Consider the following 6,000-nt stretch of genomic DNA (forward strand, 5'->3'; position numbering starts at 1 on the left):
TGGTCTAATTTATTTAAAAAATGTCTTAAGCATAATACAAATTACTCACACAAGAGAGAAGTAATTAGAAAGTTATCAATTTATCCTTTACCTTCCTCTGCTTTATCTTATGCAGGTTTACAGTGGAGCTGGAGCCTACCCCAGTTTCCAGAGTGCAGAGTACAGCTAAAACAAGTCGCCAATCCATCACAGAACCAGCACAAAGAGAGATTATTAACTTATTAGAGTGTGTTGTATGTTTGTTTTTTTTTAATAGCAACAAGAAAATGTGTATAATGTTCTGGATAGATATAGCTGTCACTGCTCACTTTCCATCCCTGGGGTGTAAACATGAATCTTTTCCAACCCTAAATTCTATTTATGCACACAAGTTTTTATATGTTCCATTAGCAACCAGTGGCGGTACAGCCTGAACTGCTGACTGTGAAATTTGAGCTACTGAAACCACAGCACAATGAAACGAATCACAGAACAATAAAGGTAATATTGACAGAAGTTCTGGTGAAGCTTATGATGTTATATCCTCATATTATCTGTCTGATCTGGTGTCGTTTCTTTTTGCTCTTTGGAAAAGTGTCAGATAAATACAGTATATTTTCTTTGCTGTTGAAGGTTATAATTTGTGTTAGATTTCCTCCAACAGCTTAAGAATGTGCCTTAGCATTCGGTGTGTTCAGATAACATCGTCCTCTGCAGAAGTATCTGAAATAAATTGACATAATATAGAAAGATGATCTCTTCTTACTGCAGGGCCTTATATGCAGCAGCTAACAAAACCAGGCCATGGACAACATTTAGGACATACAGTATGTTTTATGATAAATAACATAACTTTTACAAAATATTTGCATATTTTCCTTCGATATTAAATATCACAAAATAATTACACATTACAGAAATTATATGTAAACCATAAATGCTGGGGTATCACAATATTTGGAGTGCATGAGGCAGACCTTTTAGATAAACTTTATAAACACAAAGAGACATTTTACCCCTCAGATGGTGCTTTTGCTACCTCAGTTGGCTAGTTTATTTTATCATGGAACGGCATCATTTGTGACACATTTTAGGTTTCAGTAAACCAGCAGTTTCTTTGTTCTACAGGGAAATAAAATATTCAGTGCACTCTTTCAAACCTCAAAGTTTCCGCTTTTGGTTCAAGCACACTGGGGCAGACAAAAAGAAAATAAATAAATAAATAAAAAATAAAAAACATGGGAAAACATGGAGTATTACTATAAAACCTTCAATTCTCTGCAAGTAAAACAGCGTCTCTGCTCATGCAATAAAGTAGTCTACAGGTCTTCACTGCATTTTGGATGCACTCAGAAAACAAATCAAATTGTACCTTCAGGGGTACAAAGGATTGTCACTCGAGCATCAGTATTGTTAAATTATGGTACAAGACACCCACCACAGAGCTAAAAATGTGGCCTTAAGGTACTTAAGGTACTAACTGCAACAGCACAATTAAGCGCCCACTGTTGAGGGTACAACAGCAGGTATAACCCTTATGACAAGGGCACAATTTAGTACAATATTTTCTGGGTAAAACAATATGAAAGCATCTCTGTTTTCAGGTTTTCCACAACATAAATGCATTCAATCAGTTCCAATAGCTTAACTGAGATCAAGTAATATTGGATGATACAATGCTGGGAAGGAGAATGGGGATAAGGTTGGGCCTCAGGCAAATTTGTCAACTTGCACTTTTCTATTAAAAAAAAGAAAAAGGAGACTTGTTGCCATAAAGCCTGGAACAAAGTAACACCAGTTATTTCAAATAGAAGCTGCTTTCATTATTAAAGATACTTAGTGACCCTTTTTAGTTTTTTATTTTATTTTTATTTTTTTAAGATTAAGAGCTAAGTTTAGCTTCTAAATGCCCCATTTGAAGGGTCAGATGTTCCCTGATACCTAAACATAAAGGGGCACCTTTAAGTGATGAATCCAAGAAGAAGAAATTAGACAAAATCTCATCAGTCACCAATAACTGTCATGGTAAAGCTAAAATGAGACTATGTTTGCCCTATCTATTCAAATCCACATAGCCTCATAGGGTATGAAATGTTAGTTTGTTATGTGGTGGCTGGAATAAAAGAGAAAAAGAAAAGTTTGGAGAGTTTTTGTTTGATGGATGGTATGATACACAGCTATCTTGGGAGATTAACAGTGATATCTCTATATATATCCTCTCAGGACACTCCACTTCCCCACACACGCTCAAGCGCGCGCGCTGCAACCTCATTTATATACTCACACTTTCATTTGAGGACATATCACACACAAACATAATGTGAACTGTCGCATATTTTTGTGCACATTCAAACAAATAAACACCCGCAGGAGCGTGAGTAATGTTACTTAACTGAGCAGATGAAGTGATTAACAACACTCTTCGTGCCGCGCACACGCCTCTGAAACGTAAATGACTGTCACATCATCCAGCATCCAGCCGGCACCTCAGCGCATCACTCTGAGAACATAGCCGCACAAGGAGCGTTAAACTGCGCGGCGCAACAACAGTTTTCTTTTAAACATACACACATACACACCTAATTTAATCTAAACCAGCTCTTTAATTTTTTTTTTTTATTAATTTATTTTAATCCATGACATCCCGTCTTTCATTTCCCTCCATCCATCTTACTCACCTCAGCGTCCGCTTATCTTCATCCCTCGTTGGAGCTCCGGAGCCAAGAAGCGGCTTCAACACCGACCGACCCAACAACCGCCTCACAGAGAGAGAGAGGGAGTGAGAAAGGGAGGAAACAGAAGCAGGTCTCTCACACACGCACACACTCACGCACATTAACATACACAGACACAAAACCTCTTCAGTCCGAGATTTCCTGTTACAACGCTGTCTCCAAAAGAGTTTAGATGTAGGAGCATAAAGCCACATTTTATTATTATTTAACTGAATACTGATCAAAAACGGTCCAGTCCAGCTGGACAGATCTGGACTGCAGGTAAGACAATATCAACTCTTCTGCTATTAAAACATGCTATTATAGTCTGCTTAAAAATGTTTGGCAATGTTTTTCTTAGATAATCAAGACCTTTCCCTAAAATAGCTCCTAGATTACAGCATATACTCCATAACCTCAGTGTATCCTTCACTATTAATAGTGCCTCCACAGTGTTGCAAGAAAACGAGAATAAAAACCCCTGAAATTGTGAGATGACCACAAGAAAGTGCCAAACAAATCTTGTAAGCATATGTTTAATATTCAAGCTCAAGCATATATTTAGCTTTCATGCTACTTATATTTTTGTTATTATCTAAGCCTATTTTTATGCTAACATCTAACCAATCAAAAATAATAGTAACATAGAAAAGTCAAAAGTTGTTGAACAATAGTTGAACTTGATTTTCTTTCTTGACAATCTGCTGGTTCATCCAATCCATATACCAATCCCCATAAAAAATTACACATCCCATCTTTGACAGCTTAACATGATGCACAATGTAAGCATGTTATAGTTTGCAAAGACAAAATAGGCATGTACTGCTTTTGAAGCCTAGAAATTATAATCATTTAACAAATTTTTGACCATGCTTGACAGTTTAATGTAATGCAAAACATAGGAATGCTATTATTTTGGATGTTAGATAGAAAACGTTATTTTGTAGCCTAAGTGTAGAGGTTTTACAATGATTGAGTCTTTACACAACCTGTTTTGTGTCGTCTACAAGCTATTGTAACCATCGTGAGACTGCTTTGATGCAGATGTGATGCTACGCGCACTAATACCCCCAAAACATCACAGATGCAAGCTTTTGAGCTGCACCCTGATGACAAGCTCCTCTTTGGCCCAGAGGATTCAACATTCATGATTTTCTTTAAGAATTTTAGATTTGGATTAATCAGACTAGTTTTACACACACTTTTCAGCTGATCCATACACTATCAACAGTGTATAATATTGTAAAAGATTTAGATCATCGGGGGGCATCTCTGTGCTCATGGGAAAAAGCTGAAGGTGGATGGACACAATCTTCGACCCCTTTGGTGGCACTGCATTAAAAACAGGCATGATTCTCTCCTGAAAATCCCTGCATGGCCTCAAGAACATTCCTAGAAACCACTCTCTTTGGACACAGTTGTTGCATTTAAGCTCTATGATGCAAAGAAGAAGCCACATGTAAACATGATCCAAAAGCGGTGCCATATTCTTTGGGCTCAAGCTCATTAAAATGGTCTGAGGCAAAGTAGAAAAAAAAAATTCTGTGGTCAGATTAATCAAAATGTGAAATTCTGTTTAGAAACCATGGATGCCATGTCCTGTGGACGAAAGAAGAGAGGGAGCATCCATCTTGTTATCAGCACACAGTTCAGAAGCCTGCATCTCTGATGGTATGGGGTTGCATTATTGCCCATGGCATGGACAGCCTGCACATCTGTGAAGCTCCATCAAAGCTGAGAAGTACATAGAAGTTTTAGAGCAACATCTGTTCCCATCTAGACCACGTTTCTTTCAGGGAATACCTGCATATTTCAGAAAGAAACAACATAATGCTTGCATCATAGCAGCACAGCATAGAAGAAGAGACCTTGTGCTAAACTGACCTGCCTTCAGTCCAGACCTTTACCCAATAGAAAATATTTGTTCCAATTTTTCTTGAGATGTGATGCTGCCATCTAATATCCTGAAATGGTAAAATATCTGATATGTTTATATTTTATCGTGAATAAAACATGAGTTTATGAGATTTGTAAATCAATGAATTTGGTTTTGTAATATGTACACAGCATTTTTGGAATTGGAGTTGTACAGGTTTATATTATATTATTTGTTCTAATAATAAATGAAGACATTTAGTCATTTTTAGTGGCAGCTCAGAACTCAGGTTTTACCAGATTCTTCCATCTTCAACCTGCTGTTAAAACTATTAAAACACCACCATCATTTTATTGTAATATTTTGTAAATAATAATAATAAAATCAATATTTTTCAATTTGTTCATTCTTTGACCTCAGCACTGTCATCTCTCTTTGCTCTTCCAGCAAGAAATAAAAAGAAGTGGCTGCATAAATTCATGTTTTGGTCATTGCCTCAGCCTGTTTAGGGGTTGAGAGTTAATCTTACTGCAGGTTAAAATATTAATTTATTTCTAAATGCTGGTGTCTGATTTGTTTGAGCAGCCCTGAGGCAACCACTGCTGGTGCCCCTGAATGTATTTCCTGTTGAGCAGCAGGCTTTGTCAGGGTCACAGATGGTGCAGATTTTTAATATTAAAGCTTTGATCTTGTCTTTCAGCCTTCCAAAAGCTCCCGTGTCCTGGCACAACACGGGTTGTACGAGATTTGGATGTCAGAGGTTTGCAGTAGTAGAGATGAACATCTTTTTGCACAGCATTTAAAAATATCTCTCAGGTATTCCTTCATAAATAAATTAACAAGCTAGTGGCTCCACCAGGAAATGGAAAAAAATAAGTAAACATTTTAGGATGGTTTGGAGAGAAGAAGTTGACTTCTTGACATCATATAAGTGGAAAACTAAATAATACCAAAAAAAAAAGGTTTGGATTTTGAGGGAAAAATCTGACTGATGTTTCCCAAACTGTAGCTCTTAGTGTTCCAGTTCAAACAGGAAGACAATTTTCACGCTATTTCATCATCATCATTTGGGATTACACCTCCCAATTATGATCCACGGATTTCACTTGAAAGTTGCATCCCTTTCAAGCTGAAGAACATTTCTACTACCTTTACCCACTTTTTATTTTCCTCTGAGCTGACATGGCAGTTTACTTCCATGACACCACCCCTATCTCCACAATACTCTGCCTTATTATCATATTTTCTCACTGAAAATAAACATTACTGCTACGATTTAGGTTAAGCTGAATAAACTATAGCAAAAGATGGTAACATTAAAAGAAAAGTTTATAACCCTTCATGTTCCTTTCAGTGCTTTTAACCAGTGACTCACAACACTGATGCAGTTAAGGCAAGTAAAACAAATAAAGAAAATACACTTAAATACAA

General features: G+C 36.9%; 1 protein-coding gene across 2 annotated transcripts in view; it reads right to left on the bottom strand.

Moving 5' to 3' along the window:
• Positions 1–2,857, bottom strand: part of rgs6 (regulator of G protein signaling 6) — an 82,544-nt gene extending 79,687 nt beyond the window's left edge. Inside the window, exons 1-3 of one of the 2 annotated variants that reach the window (XM_041975362.1) lie at positions 2,824–2,857; positions 2,658–2,738; positions 2,373–2,479 (exon numbers count right to left, since the gene is read on the bottom strand). The gene's annotated coding sequence lies outside the window, so the exon portion shown is untranslated. The remainder of the gene's footprint in view (positions 1–2,372; positions 2,480–2,657; positions 2,739–2,823) is intronic. The other variant, XM_041975363.1, reaches the window with a different exon arrangement.
• Between the last annotated feature and the right edge of the window lie 3,143 nt (positions 2,858–6,000).

The sequence above is a fragment of the Melanotaenia boesemani genome, chromosome 22, assembly GCF_017639745.1.
Source record: "Melanotaenia boesemani isolate fMelBoe1 chromosome 22, fMelBoe1.pri, whole genome shotgun sequence".
In the NCBI taxonomy this organism is placed as follows: Eukaryota; Metazoa; Chordata; class Actinopteri; order Atheriniformes; family Melanotaeniidae; genus Melanotaenia; species Melanotaenia boesemani.